Genomic DNA, 23,782 nt, shown 5'->3' on the forward strand with positions numbered 1-23,782 from the left:
CCGACTCCTGGAAGCCCCCCCTCCACCTGTCTCCTATTGTTCACACAGAACAGTGCACGCTTCAACTCTTGGTTAGGAATCATATAAACAATTGGGTTGATGAACGGTGGCACCATGTGCAGCACCATTATTGTGACATGCTGGATACTTCCTCTCTGAGACAAGTGATAGGACATAGTTTGCTCTTGTTGTAGTATACAGGTTGCAGAGTCCTAGATTATTGGCACCAGCTGAAGTAAAAACATGCAGAGATAGAAGGCTACAGTTCTACAAGCATGGCGGTTGTTCAGTTTAAGGGCCATAACTGCCCTGTGTACCTCATTGTATATTGTATATGTCCATAAAAGGAGCAGAAGATGATGATTGAAAGAATTATGATGGTAATGGGAGGGTCATGAAGCTGTAGAGGTCCGAGGCAACTTCCGAGCCCCCATGAAGACGTCCCAGGGCAGGCTGTGCTGACTTCTGGCAATGAGCATGGCAGAACGGGCTCCAGCCCATGATGGCACCAGTAGACCAGTCAATAAAGGGGTTGTGTCGCTGGAGCCAAGAGAAACCCAATACCACGGGAACCTGAGGAGACATAATTAGCAGGAATTGTATTGTCTCGCTGTGGTTCCCTGATACTCGTAGGTTGATGGGGATGGTATTGTGGGTGACCCGGCCCATAGAGCACCCGTACAGTGCTCTAACATCCATGGGAATGGAGTGAGGCTGGGTGGGGATGCCCAGCTCGGACGCCAGGGTAGCGTCCATAAAGCTCTCATCGGCCCCAGAGTCGATGAGTACCCGGAGCAAGATGGCATGAAAGGGGGTGCGAGTAAGGGGAGAGGATAAGTTATCTGTATGGCCCACCAGAGTACTCGGTCCTACCAGTGAGCCTGGTCTTTTAGTGGACAGGTGGACACAAAATGACCAGTAGTCCCCGCAATACAGGCAACTCTTCGTGTGAAGCTTGTATTGCCGTTCGGCAGGAGACAGCCTAGCTCTGCCTAGTTGCATCGGCTCGGGAAGAGGTGAATCGGCAGACTTCGGAGACTCTCGGGTAGTCTCGGGTTCTCTCTGCAACGGAGCCGTCGGTGACTTCCGGGATGCCTCGGAGGCGAGGTGGAATCCTTCCTCTCCTTCCTTCGTTTCCATAGTCGCCCATCGATCTGAATGGTCAAGGCGATGAGCGAGTCGAGATCCGATTTCCTTTACTTCCTCCGATACTCCATGCAGGAATGTGTCGAACAGCGCTTCCGGGTTCCAAACACACTCAGCTGCCAACGTGCGGAAATCCACTGCATAGTCTGCCACACTGCGGGATTCCTGCCGAATCTGGAGTAACTTCCGGTCAGCCTCTCTCCCGGACAATGGAGCATCAAAAGCCTTCTTTACCTCCTGCATGAACTCCTCCAGACTGACACATACGGCCGACTGTTGTTCCCACACTGTCATAGCCCAAGTGAGAGCCCTCCCGGACATCTGCATGATGAGGTAAGCTATCTTAGAGCGGTCCGAGGGGAAGGAGGAAGGCCGCAGCTTGATGATGAGCGAACACTGAGCGAGAAATGTCCGACAGGTTCCCGACTCTCCAGCGAAGCGTTCCGGGGGAGGTAAGCGGGGTTCTCAGGAAACCGGGGTGGCCGCGCTGCTAACAGCCGGGTTACTGAGGGGCTGGGAGGTCACTGTCATGGTAGGCTGCCTAACAGACAACCCGCGGAATTGCTCCAGCAATGTGTTAAACGCTCGGTCATGGCGTTCGACCAAGGTCTGGAACCCTTCCATGAGACCGTGAAGCAACTCCTCGTGCCTTCCAATTGTGGCTCCTTGGGAGTAGATGGCGTTGCGGAGCTGGTCCGAGTCTGCTGGGTCAGTCATGGCCAGTTCGTACTATTACATTTTAGTCATTTAGCAGACGCTCTTATCCAGAGCGACTTACAATTAGTGAGTACATACATTTTCATACTGGCCCCCCGTGGGAATCGAACCCACAACCCTGGCATTGCAAGCGCCATGCTCTACCAACTGAGCTACATGGAGCCTCAGGACAGGATATAGCTGGGCGCACATGCACACTGGGCTAATTCAGGACACAGATTGTAGTTTTTATGCCCTAATATCAGGAGCTGGCGGCGAAAAGTTTGATTAAACAATTCAGAGACTGAAACGAATACACCAGATGACAAATAGTTAAGGAAAGCAAATCAATATAGTAAAACAAAGCTTAAAACAATGTTTGAGTGAACCTGAATACAGAAAATGAATGGTGAAGTCGCTTCCGGACATTGTAGACTCCTCGTCCTCACCACTCTAAGTGCAATGAATGATACTGTTACACCGCCTGCTTTGAGTGATCACTCATCACAGGAGGCTGCTGAGGGGAGGATGGCTCATAATAATGGCTGGAACGGAGCGAATGGAATGGCATCAAACACATGGAAACCATGTGTTTGATCTATGTATTTGATACCATTCCACTCCAACCATTACCACAAGCCCATCCTCCCCACACTCTTAGAAAAAAGTGTTTCAAAGGGGTTCTTTGGCTGTCCCCATAACATAACTCTTTTGGGTTCCATGTAGATCCATCTGTGTAAAGTGTTGTGCATGGAACTCAAATGGGTTCTACCTGGAACCAAAAGGTTTCTACCTGGAACCAAAAAGGGTTCTTCAAAGGGTTCTCCTATGGGGACAGCCAAAGAACCCTTTTAGGTACTAGATAGCACCCTTTTTTCTAAGAGTGCAATTAAGGTTCCACCAATCTACTGTGTCACTCATATTATGAGTTCAAACAGGTTGGAGGATATAATGAGGTAAGGAGCATGAGTAGCTAGCTTGCCAGCTACAATAACTGAGAAGTGTCAGTTAAAAGTTATGTTCATCAGCTGCACTTGGGTCATTCTACACTCTTAGAAAAAAAATTGCTATCTAGAACCTAAAAGGGTTCTTCGGCTGTCCCCATAGAATAACCCTTTTTGGTTCCTGGTAGAACCATTTTGGTTCCAGGTAGAACCCTTTTGGGTTCCATGTAAAACCCTTTCCACAGAGGGTTTTACATGGAACTCAAAAGGGTTATTTCTACCTGGAATCAAAACGGGTTATCCTATGGGGACAGCCAAAGAACACTTTTGAAAACTTTTTTTCTAAGAGTGTAGCTATCGAGAATAGCCTATTTCTGTTATTATTGTACATCTCTAGTGTTTTACGTTGAATGTCTCATTTTCTTCCTTAGAAGAAACTGCTGTGTTCACTGATGGAGAGGTTGTGCAATGAGGCCACGGACAAGATTATTAAACTTGTGGATGAAGGCACTGCAGAGAAAGAAGACCTGAAGAAGTAGCAGTTGGTGCAGACTGAGCAGGGTTCCATTAAAGACAGTCAGTGTACGGACACTTGCAAAGACTCTCTCCCTCAATCCTGCCTTTGCAATACTTTTTGGCAGTGTATATTTGACCTGCAGAAAATGAATGGTGGGGATGGCGGTACGCCAACTCAATCTGTGGATCAGTAGAGAGAACATGCAGACTTTCATTCTGATTAGTGGGGTCAGTTCATGCACTAGCTACTCATTAGAATAAGATATTTGCATGACAGAAAGTGTTGAAGTGAAGTGTTTCTGTATGACTGAAATGATCATAATATATTTTTTAAAAGTGCAGTCATAAATGCGGACTGGTGTGGATCTCTGGTCAATGTGGAGAATCGTGATGGTGAGCACATCATGGTGAAGGACTTATAAATACAGGCACGACTCCAACACCATCATTAAGTTTGCCGACGACACAACAGTGGTAGGCCTGATCACCGACAACGATGAGACAGCCTATAGGGAGGAGGTCAGAGACCTGGCCGTGTGGTGCCAGGATAACAACCTCTCCCTCAACGTGACCAAGACAAAGGAGATGATTGTGGACTACAGGAAAAAAAAAGAGGACTGAGCACGTCCCCATTCTCATCGACGGGGCTGTAGTGGAACAGGTTGAGAGCTTCAAGTTCCTTGGTGTGCAAATCACCAACAAACTATCATGGTCCAAACACACCAAGACAGTTGTGAAGAGGGCACAACAAAGCCTATTCCCTCTCAGGAGACTGAAAAGATTTGGCATGGGTCCTCAGATACACAAAAAGTTCTACAGCTGCACCATCGAGAGCATCCTGACTGGTTGCATCACCGCCTGGTATGGCAACTGCTCGGCCTCCAACCGCAAGGCACTACAGAGGGTAGTGCGTATGGCCCAGTACATCACTGGGGCCAAGCTTCCTGCCATCCAGGACCTCTATACCAGGCGGTGTCAGAGGAAGGACCTCAAATTTGTCAAAGACTCCAGCCACCCTAGTCATAGACTGTTCTCTCTGCTACCGCACGGCAAGCGGTACCAAGTCTAGGTCCAAAAGGCTTCTCAACAGCTTCTACCCCCAAGCCATAAGACTCCTGAACAGCTAATCATGGCTACCCGGACTACTTGCACTGCCCCCCAACCCCCACCCCATCTTTTTATGCTGCTGCTACTCTGTTAATTATTTATGCATAGTCACTTTAACTCCACCCACATGTACATATTACCTCATCTAACTATTACCTCAGCCTCCCTACTGTTATTTTATTTTACTTCTGCTCTTTTTTTCTCAACACTTTTCTGATGTTGTTTTATTTTACTTTTTTATTAAAAAATAAATGCATTGTTGGTTAAGGGCTGTAAGTAAGCATTCGGCGCATGTGGCAAATAACATTTGATTTTATTTGATTTTATTTTATTTTATTTGATTAATTATTATCATGTTATGATTGCTTATGTTTTTGCTCATCTAACCTCACAGCGGGTACCGAGCCCAGTTCATATGATGGAGAGATGGTCAGTGAGCCTCAGCACCATGAAGAGGGATCAACAGCTCAGCTCACCCCTACAGAGAGCCTGGAAAAACCGGACAAACTGCTGCCTCCCCAGGTCCCACCTCAAACACCAAAGACAACGATAGTAATTCAGCAGAACAGAGCAATAAGAGCAGAAGCAAGACTACAGGAACACGAAAAAATGGTATACATGCAAACTTTGTGGAATGCATTTTTCGGCACAGGTTGATATCACAAATCATGAGCAAATAGTTAGTACACCTCTTTAAGGCGAAACCATTCATCTGTGATTACTGTGGATTTCTTTTTCCCTGGTTGACACAGACATGCTCAGGAAAGTGATATCAGAACTTAAGCCTTCTACCTGCCTTCTCGAATCCTATCCCCACCACCTTCTTCAAAACGGTTTTTAATTGCATACAGTGGCTTGCGAAAGTATTGGCATTTTTCCTATTTTGTTGCCTTACAACCTGGAATTAAAATGGATTTTTTGGGGGTTTGTATCATTTGATTTACACAACATGCCTACCACAAACTATTTTTTATTGTGAAACAAACAAGGAATCAGACAAAAAAACAGAGAACTTGAACGTGCATAACTATTCATCCCCCCAAAGTCAATAATGTGTAGAGCCACCTTTTGCAGCAATTACAGCTACAAGTCTCTTGGGGTATGTCTCTATAAGCTTGGCACATCTAGCCACTGGGATTTTTCCCCATTCTTCAAGGAAAAACTGCTCCAGCTCTTTCAAGTTGGATGGGTTCCGCTGGTGTACAGCAATCTTTGTTCTCAGGGTGATGAGAGGTGTTGGGTTTGCGCCAGACATTTTCCTTGATGGCCAAAAAGCTCAATTTTAGTCTCATCTGACCAGAGTACCTTCTTCCATATGTTTGGGGGGTCTCCCACATGCCTTTTGGCGAACACCAAACGTGTTTGCTTATTTTTTTCTTTAAGCAATGGCTTTTTTATGGCCACTCTTCCATAAAGCCCAGCTCTGTGGCGTGTTCGGCTTAAAGTGGTCCAATGGACAGATGCTCCAATATCTGCTGTGGAGCTTTGCAGCTCCTTCAGGGTTATCTTTGGTCTCTTTGTTGCCTTTCTGATTAATGTCCTCCTTGCCTGGTCCGTGAGTTTTGGTGGGCAGCCCTCTCTTGGCAGGTTTGTTGTGGTGCCATATTCTTTCCATTTTTTAATAATGGATTTAATGGTGCTCCGTGGAATGTTAAAAGTTTTTGAATTTTTTTTATAACCCAACCCTGATCTGTACTTCTCCACAACTTTGTCCCTGACCTGTTTGGAGAGCTCCTTGGTCTTCATGGTGCCGCTTGCTTGGTGGTGCCCCTTGCTTAGTGGTGTTGCAGACTCTGGGGCTTTTCAGAACAGGTGTATATATACTGAGATCATGTGGCAGATCATGTAACACTTAGATTGCACACAGGTGGACTTTATTTAACTAATTATGTGACTTCTGAAGGTGATTGGTTGCACCAGATCCTATTTAGGGGCTTCATAGCAAAGGGGGTGAATACATATGCACGCACCACTTTTCCATTATTTATTTTTTAGACTTTTTTGAAACAAGTTATTTTTTCATTTCACTTCACCAATTTCAACTATTTTGTGTATGTCCATTACATGAAATCCAAATAAAAATCCATTTAAATTACAGGCTGTAATGCAACAAAATAGGAAAAACACAAAGGGGGATGAATACTTTTGCAAGGCACTGTATCTGAAGAAGTGCAAACTATTGTTAATCACTCACAGTTCACAGGTACTTTCCCCATTGCACTAAAAACTGCTATGGTGAAACCCCTTCTGATGAAAAGTAATCTAGATTCTTCAGCTCTTAGCAATTTTTGGCCAATCTCAACCTTCCATTCTTAAGCAAAATTCTGGAGAAATGTTTAAGTGCAAACTGTATTTTTTTTAAAATTCCAATCTGGTTTCGTGCCCACCACAGCACAGCACAGAGACAGCCTTAGTTAAAGTGGTAAATGATCTTAGAGCCAACACAGATGCCAAACAGCTCTCTGTCCTTGTACTATCCTTGACCCTATCCCCTCCTCTCTTCTCCAGACCATTTCCGGAGACCTTCTCCCTTACCGCACCTCGCTCATCAACTCATCCTTGACTGCTGGCTATGTCCCTTTCGTCTTCAAGAGAGTGATAGTTGCACCCCTCCTCAAAAAACCTACACTCGATCCCTCCGATGTCAACAACTACAGACCAGTATCCCTTCTTTCTTTTCTCTCCAAAACTCTTGAACGTGCCGTCTCTAGCCAACTCTCCTGCTATCTCTCTCAGAATGACCTTCTTAATCCAAACCCGTCAGGTTTCAAGACTGGTCATTCAACTGAGACTGCTCTTCTCTGTGTCACGGAGGCTCTCCGCACTGTTAAAGCTAACTCTCTCTCCTCTGCTCTTATACTTCTAGACCTATCTGCTGCCTTTGATACTGTGAACCATCAGATCCTCCTCTCCACCCTCTCCAAGTTGGGCATCTCTGGCGCTGCTCACTCTTGGATTGCGTCCTACCTGACAGGTCGCTCCTACCAGGTGGCGTGGCAAGAATCTGTCTCCGCACCACGTGCTCTCACCACTGGTGTCCCCCAGGGCTCAGTTCTAGGCCCTCTCCTATTCTCTCTATACACCAAGTCACTTGGCTCTGTCATATCCTCACATGGTCTCTCCTATCATTGCTACGCAGACGACACACAATTTATTTTCTCCTTTCCCCCTTCTGATAAGCAGGTGGCGAATCACATCTCTGCATGTCTGGCAGACATATCTGTGTGGATGTCGGATCACCACCTCAAGCTGAACCTCGGCAAGACGGAGCTGCTCTTCCTCCCGAGGAAGGACTGCCCGCTCCATGATCTCGCCATCACGGTTGACAACTCCATTGTGTCCTCCTCCCAGAGTGCAAAGAACCTTGGTGTGACCCTGGACAACACCCTGTCGTTCTCCGCTAACATCAAAGTGGTGACCCGATCCTGCAGGTTCATGCTCTACAACATTCGCAGAGTACGACCCTACCTTACACAGAAAGCGGCACAGGTCCTTATCCAGGCACTTGTCATCTCCCGTCTGGATTACTGCAACTTGCTGTTGGCTGGGCTCCCTGCCTGTGCCATTAAACCCCTACAACTTATCCAGAACGCTGCAGCCCGTCTGGTGTTCAACCTTCCCAAGTTCTCTCATGTCACCCCACTCCTCCGCCCACTCCACTGGCTTCCAGTTGAAGCTCGCATCTACTACAAAACCATGGTGCTTGCCTACGGAGCTGTGAGGGGAACGGCACCTCCTTACCTTCAAGCTCTGATCCTACACCCAAACGAGGGCACTATGTTCATCTACCTCTGGCCTGCTAGCCCCCCTACCTCTACGAAAGCACAGTTCCCGCTCAGCCCAGTCAAAGCTATTCGCTGCTCTGGCACCCCAATGGTGGAACAAGCTCCCCCACGACGCCAGGACAGCGGAGTTACTGACCACCTTCCGGAGACACTTGAATCCCTACCTCTTTTAGGAATACCTAGAATAGTATAACAGTAATCCTTCTACCCCCCCCCCCCCCCCCCTCCCCCACCCCCCCATTAAAAAAGGGGGGGGGGGGTTGTCCCACTGGCTATCCTAAGTTGAATACACCAGTTTATGTATTTTGAAACAGTATTTTTATTTCATGATCCTACTTTTAGATATCTGTTATTTGACTTATTTTATTGCTGTTTTCTCACAGAAAAAAGTATCTTGTTGACATTGCTTTGCTTAGCCTCATTGTGATGGCTTGAGTGAGTAATGAAAACGCAAAATACTATCACCGTTGCCCTATTCGGTTTATGGTTCTTAAGATTCACAATATCTAGTTGTTTTTCATGTCTAGGTTAATCTTTAAAACCCTGCTTAATCACATATAATTCCCACTTAATGGTTCACAAATCATATAATTGCTCTATTCCTTTCCTTCATTTTCCACATTATAGTCTAATGGCTCACTGCCTTTAATCTGAAATTGTTTTGAGATTACAATGTTTTGAATAGCAAATAAGCTAGTAGATTTCCAAATAAAATAGTATTTTGAGTTGGGTTCACTAATAGTTTATTTATCCTGTAACATCAACAACAACAGCTTTAATATGATACATAACACACATTTCCAAACAATAGTACAATAATAATAATACAGTATAATAATACAGTATAAACAAATTAAAGCTGCAAGCAGCGTTGCCGGGATTCGGCTGTATGCCCACTGTGCCACCATCAGGACAAATTGGACACATTTCCCTAGAACGAGCTACTTCTGTAGTATTTACAACACTTGCCAAATATCAGAACTCAAAATCAAACTGATCATGCAATATAATATTATTTTGATGTATTTTGGACCATTTTCAATGACGAGATCACATGGTGTGCTGGGCGTGAGCTTTCAATATTTGCATTTTCAATAATTTGTTATAGCGCCACCATCTGTCCAATTGGCATGGCATTGCAGAAGGTGTGGCCCATGGCTCTTTACCATCATGCACATTTTCATCCTCCTAGGCCTTGTTACCTCACGGGAATTTGCATGTGAATTTTGGCCTTACGGAGGAATAATGGTCCCTCTTTAAATTATGATAATCTTATAAAGGCTTCATGAAGCCTTCATAATGCCTTCATAAGCACTACATAAATGTGTTACAAAGTATCTATAACCGTATATCATGCTTTATAAATGTGGCATAACTGTGTGATGTAATCACCAATGTCAAATGTGACATAACCCACTATTTTGAATATGATATAAATATGTGCTTTATAAAGGGTGACATGTTGTGCTGAAGGATGGCATACGCTCTAAAGTGAAGTCATGTTAGTCACATTACACCTAATCTCGTTCCCAGACACTACTGCCGAAATGCGCAGAATGTCTGGTGGACCAACGCATCAAACTTGGCCTTCGTTACTTAGAGTTAAGTTTAAAATCTCATTTTATGAAGAGAAATTGTGGAAATGGGCAGGGTTTAACCATAATTAGGACTTTGTGTCTGTGTTAACTAGTGGTGACCAGGGGGAATGTTTTTGCTAGCAAAGGACATACAGTTGAAGTCAGAAGTTTACATACACTTAGGTTGGAGTCATTAAAACTTGTTTTTCAACCACTTCACATATTTCTTGTTAACAAACTATAGTTTTGGCAAGTCGGTTAGGACACCTACTTTGTGCATGACACAAGTCATTTTTCCAACAATTGTTTACAGACAGATTATTTAACTTATAATTCAATGAATCACAATTCCAGTGGGTCAGAAGTTTACATACACTAGGTTGACTGTGCCTTTAAACAGCTTGGAAAATTCCAGAAAATGATGTCATGGCTTTAGAAGCTTCTGATAGGCTAATTGACATCATTTGAGTTAATTGGAGGTGTACCTGTGGATGTATTTCAAGGCCTACCTTCAAACTCAGTGCCTCTTTGCTTGACATCATAGGAAAATCAAAAGAAATCAGCCAAGACCTCAGAAAAAACATTGTAGACCTCCACAAGTCTGGTTCATCCTTGGGAGCAATTTCCAAACGCCTGAAGGTACCACGTTCATCTGTACAAACAATAGTACGCAAGTATAAACACCATAGGACCACGCAGCCTTCATACCGCTCAGGAAGGAGACACGTTCTGTCTCCTAGAGATGAACGTACTTTGGTGAGAAAAGTGCAAATCAATCCCAGAACAACAGCAAAGGACCTTGTGAAGATGCTGGAGGAAACAGGTACAAAAGTATCTATATCCACTGTAAAACAAGTCCTATATCAACATAACCTGAAAGGGCGCTCAGCAAGGAAGAAGCCACTGCTCCAAAACCGCCATAAAAAAGCCAGACTACGGTTTGCAACTGCACATAAAAGATAAAGATCTTACTTTTTGGAGAAACGTCCTCTGGTCTGATGAAACAAAAATAGAACTGTTTGGCCATAATGACCATCGTTATGTTTGGAGGAAAAAGGGGGTTGCTTGCAAGCCGAAGAACACCATCCCAACCATGAAGCACGGGGGTGGCAGCATCATGCTGTGGGGGTGCTTTGCTGCAGGAGGGACTGGTGCACTTCACAAAATAGATGGCATCATGAGGAAGGAAAATGATGTGGATATATTGAAGCAACATCTCAAGACATCAGTCAGGAAGTTAAAGCTTGGTCGCAAATGGGTCTTCCAAATGGACAATGACCCCAAGCATACTTCCAAAGTTGTGGCAAAATGGCTTAAGGACAACAAAGTAAAGGTATTGGAGTGGCCATCACAAAGCCCTGACCTCAATCCTATAGAACATTTGTGGGCAGAACGGAAAAAGCGTGTGCGAGCAAGGAGGCCTACAAACCTGACTCAGTTACACCAGCTCTGTCAGGAGGAATAGGCCAAAATTCACCCAACTTATTGTGGGAAGCTTGTGGAAGGCTACCCGAAACGTTTGAGCCAAGTTAAACAATTTAAAGGCAATGCTACCAAATACTAATTGAGTGTATTTAAACTTCTGACCCACTGGGAATGTGCCTGCTGGAGGTACTGCATGTAGGTTCCAACCTTAAAAGTAACAACAAAGAAAGTTACCAGGTCTGTTAGAAAATGCCTTTGTCTCACCATTTGGATAAGGGCATTTATGTACTGCACCAGAAATACTCTAAATGGGGAGATGGGAAACTCCATTCAATTCGTATTAGTATATTCCTCTTTCATTTACAAATCTCATGACGTGACTATGAGGCATGGCTGTATCTCGGGGGATCTTTATTGAGCTGAGTCTGCTAGCTAGCAACATTTCTGCTAGCTACCAATTGCTGTGAAGTCACTGAAATTATTTGAAATAATGATTGAGGTAGCTACAGTATGTAATCTAACTAAACACTTAACTACTCCAAACGAATTTAAATTACAACAAATAAAGATTAATTTACTATTTTCTTGCTGTCCAGTGGCACCACAAGTGGGCATTTGATTTGCGATCTGATCACGTGTGTGCTTACTGCGTTACCGAAACGCCACCAACCAAACAACAGTGCAGGGCATGTGCACTGAATTAAAGTGCAACTACACTAAAAAACCTAAGTTTCTTAGATTTTTCTCAGACCTCAAAAGTCATCCCCTGATGTGGTTTAAGCATTGTTATGAAAACAGAAATTCCAAATTTGTTGTTTTTCTATTAAGAAAGTGTTTTTTTTAAACTGGGGGAAAACCAGAAGAAAACTTGGAAAAACTGAAATTGGGAAGAAAATAAAACATAATTAGGCACACAAAAAAAACAGATTTTAAAGGCCCTACCAATGTTTATTTTGCTGTACATGACTGCACTTTAGAGTGTGTGTCATCCTGCAGCACAGCATTTTGAGGTCAGGTCTAATATTGGCTATGCACCCAAGAGAGAAAGAGGTTGGGCCAGCCTAGAAATGTTTTAGAGTAATATAATATATACAATTTAGCAGACGCTTTTATCCAAAGTGACTTACAGTAATGCGTGAATGCATTTTTATGTATGGGTGGTCCCAGGAATCGAACCCACTATCCTGGCGTTGTAATGCTCTACCAAGATGCATGACAGGGTTATAAATGCTTTGTAAAGCCTCAATTTATTAAGAAGTGCTTATGCCACCCTTTATAAACCACAGGTTTATGTCATATTTGACATAGTGGGTTATGTTACACAGTTATGCCATATTTATGAACCCTTTATAAAGCATGGCATACGGTTATAGATGATTTGTAACACATGTATGTAGTGTTTATGAAGGCTTTATGAAGCCTTTATAAGCTGCACGTAATTTAAAGCGGGACCAGAATTTTTTATTAACAATAATGAACCAGAAGAAACACAATAGGGTTTCACCAGCTTCGCTGCTGAACCCCTAATAATACTCTGATTGATCATAGCATGATAAGGAGGGTGTCAACACATCCTGCATTTGAGTAATGGCGAGAATTAAACATTTCACAAGCAAATATTTTACAATGATTGCTTGTAAACAAGGTTCTCTTGGAATTAGTATTGTAGGTATGCATAACCAGACTGTTTATCTGTTTCTGTGTACTATCCAACAAGCAGAATTTAATGTTTAATTCACCATCATTTACATTTACGTATTAGTCATTTATCCAGAGCGTTCATCTTAAAATAGCTAGGTGAGACAACCACGTATCTCAGTCATAGTAAGAAGAATCTTCCTCAATAAAATATATCAGCAAAGTCAGTGATAGAAGGAAAAAGTCAAGTGCCAGCGTTAGTTCACAAAAGGCAAGGATGTTACTATAAAAACATACTATTATTTTGTATCATTATGTAATGTTTAACTCCACAGCCTCATCAATCTAGAATACCTCCCAATTTTAGCTAACGTACAAAAACAATACTTATAATAAACTACACAGGCTGAATAACTCAGAACAATATTATTTAGTACAATTACAATCATTAGTATTAAACTATTGATAATGCTCAGTGAACCAATCGTAGGTCACATTATGTGAGTGATTGCTTTTCTCATGGATTGAACGAACAGATTAGCAGCAGGGGAAAAAACAAAACACAAAGAGATTATGCAGGGTTCTCCAACCCTGTTCCTGGAGAGCTACCCTCCTGTAGGTTTTCGCTCCAACCCCAGTTGTAACGAACCTGATTAATTTTATCAACCAGCTAATTATTCGAATCAGGTGTGCTAGATTAGGGTTGGAGTGAAAACCTACAGGATGGTAGCTCTCCAGGAACACGGTTGGAGAGCCCTGGATTAGAGACACAACAGTCAGAGGCATTTTTAAGAATGAGGGCTATTAAATCTATTAAAATGCCATCAATCGGAATTTATCCCACAAATCCATGAGCCACTTTCATACCTTTACATCCCCTCCCCCGAACTACATGATGGTACTACTTTAAAGCATTATAGATTAACAGAGCAAATAAAGCTGGCCTTTTGTTGGAATTGTCTCTTAATGGAAAACAGTGTTAGTTTATAGAACTTAATAATAATATCTGTTGTTGTTTTGTCAAGCAGGAACCTCCTGTCAAATGTTTATTTGACTCCGTTCATGAGCATTAATATTTTATGGTTCATTATTCACTAGCATATATATATAGAGTGGGGAAAAAAAGTATTTAGTCAGCCACCAATTGTGCAAGTTCTCCCACTTAAAAAGATGAGAGAGGCCTGTAATTTTCATCATAGGTACACGTCAACTATGACAGACAAATTGAGAAAAAGAAATCCAGAAAATCACATTGTAGGATTTTTAATGAATTTATTTGTAAATTATGGTGGAAAATAAGTATTTGGTCACCTACAAACAAGCAAGATTTCTGGCTCTCACAGACCTGTAACTTCTTCTTTAAGAGGCTCCTCTGTCCTCCACTCGTTACCTGTATTAATGGCACCTGTTTGAAATTGTTATCAGTATAAAAGACACCTGTCCACAACCTCAAACAGTCACACTCCAAACTCCACTATGGCCAAGACCAAAGAGCTGTCAAAGGACACCAGAAACAAAATTGTAGACCTGCACCAGGCTGGGAAGACTGAATCTGCAATAGGTAAGCAGCTTGGTTTGAAGAAATCAACTGTGGGAGCAATTATTAGGAAATGGAAGACATACAAGACCACTGATAATCTCCCTCGATCTGGGGCTCCACGCAAGATCTCACCCCGTGGGGTCAAAATGATCACAAGAACGGTGAGCAAAAATCCCAGAACCACACGGGGGGACCTAGTGAATGACCTGCAGAGAGCTGGGACCAAAGTAACAAAGCCTACCATCAGTAACACACTACGCCGCCAGGGACTCAAATGCTGCAGTGACAGACGTGTCCCCCTGCTTAAGCCAGTACATGTCCAGGCCCGTCTGAAGTTTGCTAGAGTGCATTTGGATGATCCAGAAGAGGATTGGGAGAATGTCATATGGTCAGATGAAACCAAAATATAACTTCTTGGTAAAAACTCAACTTGTCGTGTTTGGAGGACAAAGAATGCTGAGTTGCATCCAAAGAACACTATACCTACTGTGAAGCATGGGGGTGGATACATCATGCTTTGGGGCTGTTTTTCTGCAAAGGGACCAGGACGACTGATCCGTGTAAAGGAAAGAATGAATGGGGCCATGTATCGTGAGATTTTGAGTGAAAACCTCCTTCCATCAGCAAGGGCATTGAAGATGAAACGTGGCTGGGTCTTTCAGCATGACAATGATCCCAAACATGCCGCCCGGGCAACGAAGGAGTGGCTTTGTAAGAAGCATTTCAAGGTCCTGGAGTGGCCTAGCCAGTCTCCAGATCTCAACCCCATAGAAAATCTTTGGAGGGAGTTGAAAGTCCGTGTTGCCCAGCGACAGCCCCAAAACATCACTGCTCTAGAGGAGATCTGCATGGAGGAATGGGCCAAAATACCAGCAACAGTGTGTGAAAACCTTGTGAAGACTTACAGAAAACGTTTGACCTGTATCATTGCCAACAAAGGGTATATAACAAAGTATTGAGAAACTTTTGTTATTGACCAAATACTTATTTTCCACCATAATTTGCAAATAAATTCATAAAAAATCCTACAATGTGATTTTCAGGATTTTTTTTTTCTCATTTTGTCTGTCATAGTTGACGTGTACCTATGATGAAAATTACAGGCCTCTCTCATCTTTTTAAGTGGGAGAACTTGCACAATTGGTGGCTGACTAAATACTTTTTTTCCCCACTGTATATATTATGTTTACATCATTTATTTAGAGGTTATGGACCTAAAGCTTTTTTAGTAGATATTCAGTGTGTTGATGAAGAACTGATTTCTGTTAAAATTAACTTTGGTTTAATTCCAATTTATACTTAATATTTATTCATGCAAGAATTGGAAATGACTGTCCGTAGTATAATAGGCCTATATTAGCCTTGGCCAGGTCAATGAAGACGGCTGCACAGTACTGTCTTTTATCAATCGCGGTTATTATATCGTTTAGGACCTTGAGTTGCAGCGGAGGGTGCAGAGCTGATGGCCGGGTAGGGGTAGCCAGGTAGAAAGCATGGCCAGCCGTAGCAAAATGCTTATTGAAATTCTCGATTATCGTAGCTTTATCGGTAGTGACAGTGTTTCCTAGCCTCAGTGCAGTGGGCAGCTGGGAGGAGGTGCTCTTATTCTCCATGGACTTTACAGTGTCCCAAAACCTTTTGGAGTTAGTGCTACAGGAAGCAAATTTCTGTTTGAAAAAGCTAGCCTTTGCTTTCCTAACTGATTGTGTATATTGGTTCCTGACTTCCCTGAAAAGTAGCATATCGCGGGGGCTGTTCGATGCTAATGCCGTACGCCACAGAATGTTTTTGTGCTGGTCAAGGGCAGTCAAGTCTGGGGTGAACCAGGGGCTATATCTGTTCTTAGTTCTGAATTTTTTGAATGGGGCATGCTTATTTAAGATGGAGAGGAAAGCACTTTTAAAGAACAACCATGCATCCTCTACTGACGGAATGAGGTCAATATCCATCCAGGATACCCAGGCCAGGTCAATTAGAAAGGCCTGCTCGCTGAAGTGTTTTAGGAAGTGTTTGACAGTGATGAGGGGTGGTCGTTTGACCGCGGACCCATTACGGATGCAGGCAATGAGGCAGTGATCGCTGAGATCCTGGTTGAAGACAGCGGAGGTGTATTTAGAGGGTAAATTAGTCAGGATGATATCTATGAGGGTGCCCATGTTAACGGATTTAGGGTTGTACCTGGTAGGTTCCTTGATAATTTGTGTGAGATTGAGGGCATCTAGTTTAGATTTTAGGACGGCCGGGGTGTTAAGCATATCCCAGTTTAGGTCACCAAGCAATACGAACTCTGAGGATAGATGGGTGGCAATCAATTCACATATGGTGTTCAGGGCACAGCTGGGGGCTGAGGGGGGTCTGTAGCAAGCGGCAACAGTGAGAGACTTATTTCTGGAAAGGTGGATTTTTAGAAGTAGAAGCTCAAACTGTTTGGGCACAGACCTGGATAGTATGATAGAGCTCTGCAGGATCTCTACAGTAGATTGCAACTTCGCCCCCTTTGGCTGTTCTATCTAAACTGAAAATGTTGTAGTTGGGAATGGACATTTCAGAATCTTTAGTGGCCTTCCTATGCCAGGATTCAGACACTGCTAGAACATCAGGGTTGGCTGAGTGTGCTAAAGCAGTGAATAACTCAAATTTAGGGAGGAGGCTTCTGATGTTAACATGCAAGAAACCAAGGCTTTTGCAATTACAGAAGTCAACAAATGATAGCTCCTGGGGAGCAGGAGTGATACTGGGGGCTACAGGGCCTGGGTTAACCTCTACATCACCAGAGGAACAGAGGAGGAGTAAAATAAGGATACGGCTAAAGGCTTTAAGAACTGGTCTTCTAGTGCGTTGGGTACAGAGAAAAAAAGGGGCCGATTTCCGGGTGTTGTAGAATAGATTCAGGGCATTATGTTCAGACAAGGATATGGAAGGATATGAGTACAGTGGAGGTAAACCTAAGTGTTGGGTAAAGATGAAAGAGATAGCATCACTGGAGGCACCGATTGAGCCGGTCTCCGCGTGTGTGGGGGGTGGGACAAAGGATCTATCTGAGACAGGTTGAGCAGGACTGGGGGCTCTACATTGAAAAAGTACAGTTAGAACTAACCGATACAGCAATAGGCAAGGCATATTGACATGGGAGATAGAGTTTTACATTTTTAATGAAGGACCTACATGAGATGAAGCTGATGAACAATTCCAAGGAAAATGTATTACCACACATTAGGCTATATGCAGGAAATCAATAGGCTAATCATGAATTATTTCACACAAATATCGTTTTATTAATATTATAGGTTTTGACATGTCTGCTAAATACCACAATCTACTTTATAGGACATATCAATTATTAAAGTGAAATGGAATGTTGCCCTAGCTGAGCCACAAATTGCACCCCAAAAATAATTAGCAGAACTTGACTATTGCAACAAAAATATAAAAATGAAAATAGTGTAAAATACAGTTGGCTGCTTATCATAGGCTAAGCTACACTTCAGTGACAGTGAGCGCTGTAACTAACTTTCCTCTGCACGTTTCATCATAGGATATGTTTGTTCAGTATGTACAGTGCATTCAGACCCCTTGACTTTTTCCAAATTTTGTTACATTACAGCCTTATTCTAAAATGGATTAAATCGATTTTTTTCTTCTCATCAATCTACACACAAAACCCCATAATGACAAAGTGAAAACAGGTTTTTAGAAATTTGTGCAAATGTATTTAAAATAAAAAACAGAAATACCATATTTACATAAGTATTCAGACCCTTTGCTATGAGACTTGAAATTGAGCTCAGGTGCATCCTGTTTCCATTGATCATTCTTGAGATGTTTCTGCAACTTGATTGGAGTCCACCTGTGGTAGCAATGCAAAAAGCAAAAACATATTTTTTTTGCACATTTATAAAAGAACAACAACTGAAATATCACATTTACGTAAGTATTCAGACCCTTTACTCAGTACTTTGTTGAAGCACCTTTGGCAGAGATTACAGCCTTGAGTCTTCTTGGGTATGACGCTACAAGCTTGGCACACCTGTATTTGGGGAGTTTCTTCCATTCTTCTCTGCAGATCCTCTCAAACTCAGTCAGGTTGGATGGGGAGCGTCGCTGCACAGCTATTTTCAGGTCTCTCAAGAGATGTTCGATTGGGTTCAAGTCCGGGCTCTGGCTGGGACACTCAAGGACATTCAGAGACATGTCCCGAAGCCACTCCTGCCTTGTCTTGGTTGTGTGCTTAGGGTTGTTATCCTGTTGGAAGGTGAACCCTCGCCCCAGTCTGAGGTCCTGAGCGCTCTGGAGCAGGTTTTCATCTAGGATCTCTCTGTACTTTGCTCCGTTCATATTTCCCTCGATCCTGACTAGTCTCCCATTCTCTGCCGCTGAATAACATCCCTACAACATGATGCTGTCACCACCATGCTTCACCATAGGGATAGTGCCTGGTTTCCTCCAGACCTGACGCTTGGCATTCAGGCCAAATAGTTAAATCTTGTTTCTCATGGTCTGAGAGTCCTTTAGGTTCCTTCTGGAAAACTCCAAGCTGTCTGTCATGTGCCTTTTACTGAGGAGTGGCTTCCGTCTGGTCACTCTACTATAAAGGCCTGATTAGTGGAGTGCTGCAGAGATGGTTGTCCTTCTGGAAGGTTCTCCCATCTCCACAGAGGAACTCTGGAGCTCTGTAGAAACATCTCAAGGATGATTAATGGAAACAGGATGCACCTGAGCTCAATTTCGAGACTCAAAGCAAAGGGTCTGAATACTTATGTAAATAAGGTATTTCTGTTTTGTATTTTTAATACATTTGTAAAAATTTATGAAAACCTTTTTTTGCTTTGTCTTATAAGGTACTCTACCCACATGTACATATTACTTCAATTACCTCGACTAACCGGTGCCCCCGCACATTGACTCTGTACCGGTACGCCCTGTATACAGTGGGGGAAAAATGTATTTAGTCAGCCACCAATTGTGCAAGTTCTCCCATTTAAAAAGATGAGAGAGGCCTGTAATTTTCATCATAGGTACACGTCAACTATGACAGACAAAATGAGAAAAGAAATTCCAGAAAATCACATTGTAGGATTTTTAATGAATTTATTTGCAAATTATGGTGGAAAATAAGTATTTGGTCAATAACAAAAGTTTCTCAATACTTTGTTTTATACCCTTTGTTGGCAATGACACAGGTCAAACGTTTTCTGTAAGTCTTCACAAGGTTTTCACACACTGTTGCTGGTATTTTGGCCCATTCCTCCATGCATATCTCCTCTAGAGCAGTGATGTTTTGGGGCTGTCGCTGGGCAACACGGACTTTCAACTCCCTCCAAAGATTTTCAATGGGGTTGAGATCTGGAGACTGGCTAGGCCACTCCAGGACCTTGAAATGCTTCTTACGAAGCCACTCCTTCGTCGCCCGGGCGGTGTGTTTGGGATCATTGTCATGCTGAAAGACCCAGCCACGTTTCATCTTCAATACCCTTGCTGATGGAAGGAGGTTTTCACTCAAAATCTCACGATACATGGCCCCATTCATTCTTTCCTTTACACGGATCAGTCGTCCTGGTCCCTTTGCAGAAAAACAGCCCCAAAGCATGATATTTCCACCCCCATGCTTCACAGTAGGTATGGTGTTCTTTGGATGCAACTCAGCATTCTTTGTCCTCCAAACACGACGAGTTGAGTTTTTACCAAAAAGTTCTATTTTGGTTTCATCTGACCATATGACATTCTCCCAATCCTCTTCTGGATCATCCAAATGCACTCTGGCAAAACTTCAGACGGGCCTTGACATGTACTGGCTTAAGCAGGGGGACACGTCTGGCACTGCAGGATTTGAGTCACTGGCGCCGTAGTGTGTTACTGATGGTAGGCTTTGTTACTTTGGTCCCAGCTCTCTGCAGGTCATTCACTAGGTCCCCCCGTGTGGTTCTGGGATTTTTGCTCACCGTTCTTGTGATCATTTTGACCCCACGGGGTGAGATCTTGCGTGGAGCCCCAGATCGAGGGAGATTATCAGTGGTCTTGTATGTCTTCCATTTCCTAATAATTGCTCCCACAGTTGATTTCTTCAAACCAAGCTGCTTACCTATTGCAGATTCAGTCTTCCCAGCCTGGTGCAGGTCTACAATTTTGTTTCTGGTGTCCTTTGACAGCTCTTTGGTCTTGGCCATAGTGGAGTTTGGAGTGTGACTGTTTGAGGTTGTGGACAGGTGTCTTTTATACTGATAACAAGTTCAAACAGGTGCCATTAATACAGGTAACGAGTGGAGGACAGAGGAGCCTCTTAAAGAAGAAGTTACAGGTCTGTGAGAGCCAGAAATCTTGCTTGTTTGTAGGTGACCAAATACTTATTTTCCACCATAATTTGCAAATAAATTCATTAAAAATCCTACAATGTGATTTTCTGGATTTTTTTTCTCAATTTGTCTGTCATAGTTGACGTGTACCTATGATGAAAATTACAGGCCTCTCTCATCTTTTTAAGTGGGAGAACTTGCACAATTGGTGGCTGACTAAATACTTTTTTCCCCACTGTATAGCGTCCCTACTGTTATTTTATTTTACTGCTACTCTTTAATTATTTGCTATTTTTTAGTTTTTACTTATCTATTTTTTACTTTTCTTAAAAACGGCATTGTTGGTTAAGGGCTTGTAAGTAAGCATTTCACTGTAATGTCTACACCTGTTGTATTCGGCGCATGTGGCAATATATATATTTGTTTGATTTATTGTATTTAGATTGATGAGGAAAAAAAATAATTGTATCAATTTTAGAATAAGGCTGTAATCTAACAAAAGGTTGAAAAAGTTAAGGGGTCTGAATACTTTCCGAATTCACTGTATTACATATATATAATATACAGTGTACTGTATATTTAATATATACTGACTATTATTTTCATTTTTTATTTCGCTGCCTCTTGGGCCACCACGGGCCTGGGCCCAGGGGCTTCAGCCCCGGTAAACCCCTGCATTAATCCGACCCTGTCTGTACCAACAGGAAACTTGAAAGAAAAGTATCGGCTCTGGTCAAGTTCTTCGTGCAGAGAAGCAGAATGTGGCTGAACACAAAGTTTGATGCATTTAATAAATAGAGCCAGTGTATTTTGCAAGAAAGGCAGCTACCAAAATAGCATCTTATTTACCTCTCTGAAACCTGTTCAGTGTCAGAGGTGATGGGAACACAAACTTGCCACCGCACTTGAGCTCACATCTCGCTGGGCAGTCATACAAGGAGTTATACGAATTGTCAGTGAAAGACCCAGAAACCTTTTGGGGATCAATTGCTAAAAAGAGGCTTACATGGAGTAAACCATTCGATCAAGTGAAGGACTGCGAAATGACTAGTGGAAATATCTATTGGTTTCTTGGGGGACAGTTGAATGTTCCTGGTAAGAATTGCCATCAACCTATTATTATTATTATTATTATTATTATTATTATTATTATTATTATTATTATTATTATTATAGGCTACACAAAAAATATTTCCTACCCCATTGCATAATATTTACTTAGCATCCTACATATACTGGAAGTATATGTATATACTGGATCCTCAAGCCTAATTCTCTTCTAGGATGAAGTTGTTATTGTTTTTGTTTGTGTCAATCTTGGTCAGGTTATCTAACTATGTTCAATGTACATTATGCTTACTGGACAACCCCCCAAATACTGGACAGTAAGTTGCATTATTTCTTTAATTTGATTGGCTGTGAATTGTTTGGATGTGCATGTTGCCAAGCATCCTGACAGAGTCGCCTTGGTCTGGGAGAGAGATGAACCAGGGACGACGGTAAAGGTCACCTATTGGTAAGTTCCTGCCTATGCAAGGACCTACAGCAGGGTGGGGGACTGGCAATCTTTCTTTTTTAACATAATGCTTATCTTGGAAAGCTTGTGATATGATATAGAGTTCTCTGAATGAACTTCTCCACAGCATTGAGCAAAATAGCTGAAATCTATACTTTTCTGTGCAATAGAATAGGAGGTATAAAATAAAAATACTTCACATTCCACACTGATGTCAACCAGAGATGTATGCCTATCTTGTTAAGTCAACATCTTGTCCTCTTTCCAGTATCCATGTTAAGTTCTGTTTTCTTAGTGTATTCTATACTGTAAAGGGTAGGAGGAAACATGGCAGAGATTCAGCAGTAATACTATACCTAAATATTTACAATATTCCAAATGGTTCTCTGGAGATGCACAGTGAGATTTGCAGCTGTGCCATAGAATAACTGGATAAGAAACATGTTCTGGATCTGAATTAATATATTGTTATCTTTAATGTTGTACATTACATAAAGAGCATGACATTTAACATTTATTGATACAGGGAATCCCAATTGAGACCAGGGTCTCTTTTTCAATGGCTCCCTGTGTTACAGCAATCAACAAATCATGAAGTCTTTAATAGTCCCATTGTACTTCGCATTATGAATGAAACACATGTACTTTATTGTTGATATGACATTAAATCATAAGGAAGTGTTGTTGAAATTGCTAAGGAATTTACAAAATTGTTGTTGGTTGGGTGTCACAGTTATTGTGTAATGCGGTAGAGTGAGATTTCTAATTGACCATACAAGATGGTAAGAAAATGAGACCTTTCTGCCATAATGACTAAAGCTACTTCCTGTCGCACTGAATGTTCACCAGACATGAAACTGAAAGTGTACTGGAAGGTCATTTCAGTCCACCTGAAGATGATTAATTGAGAATATCCATTGTTCAGCTGTAAATAACAAAATACTTTCATAATGTGTAGTACCCAGAAATCCACCCATTAGTTTTCTACACTTCAGATACTGTTTGACGGAATCAATACAGTACTCATACTTTTACTAACTTACACATGCAACAACAGTTGAGGTAACTGCGGCTCCAAGTATTAACTTTTGTCTGAACTTTACACAATTGTTCTACAGGGAGCTACTTGAGACTACCTGCAGCCTAGCCAACACCCTGAAGAGGCATGGGGTCAACAAGGGTGACCTTGTGGCCATCTATATGCCAGTGTCGCCCATCGCCGTGGCTACCATGCTTGCGTGTGCTCGTATTGGTGCTGAGCACACGGTAGTGTTTGCTGGGTTCAGCTCAGAGGCCCTGGCTGGGAGGATTCAGGATGTTGAGTGATACTGGGCCTGGACTCATGTTTTACTGTGATTAACTCTTAATTTAAGCTTTAGAAATGTTAGGTCAAGTCACACTAGCCAAGTTGCCAACACGGTTGGGGCAGGCTGTCATTCTAGTTAGCAACCTTGGGCATGTCACAAGATCGCATGGTCCAGTTGGTAGCCCAAGAATGCATTTCAAGGATGTTTGTGTTTTGTATACAGTTGCTGTATACAGTAGCCCAAACATAATATTTGAATGGTTGACTGAGCACAAGGGCAATAAGGGCATTTCAAT

The 23,782-nt window shown here is 42.5% G+C and overlaps 1 pseudogene across 1 annotated transcript; it reads left to right on the plus strand.

Annotated features, from left to right (window-relative positions):
- The first annotated feature begins 1,170 nt into the window (after positions 1 to 1,170).
- Positions 1,171 to 23,506, plus strand: LOC311116650 (acetyl-coenzyme A synthetase 2-like, mitochondrial; annotated as a pseudogene). The gene is made up of 5 exons: positions 1,171 to 1,245; positions 3,218 to 3,321; positions 21,442 to 21,759; positions 22,084 to 22,180; positions 23,299 to 23,506. The product of its transcript is annotated as an acetyl-coenzyme A synthetase 2-like, mitochondrial (transcript).
- The last annotated feature ends 276 nt before the right edge of the window (positions 23,507 to 23,782 follow it).

The sequence above is a fragment of the Coregonus lavaretus genome, assembly GCF_964263955.1.
Source record: "Coregonus lavaretus genome assembly, chromosome: 1".
NCBI classification, from domain to species: Eukaryota; Metazoa; Chordata; class Actinopteri; order Salmoniformes; family Salmonidae; genus Coregonus; species Coregonus lavaretus.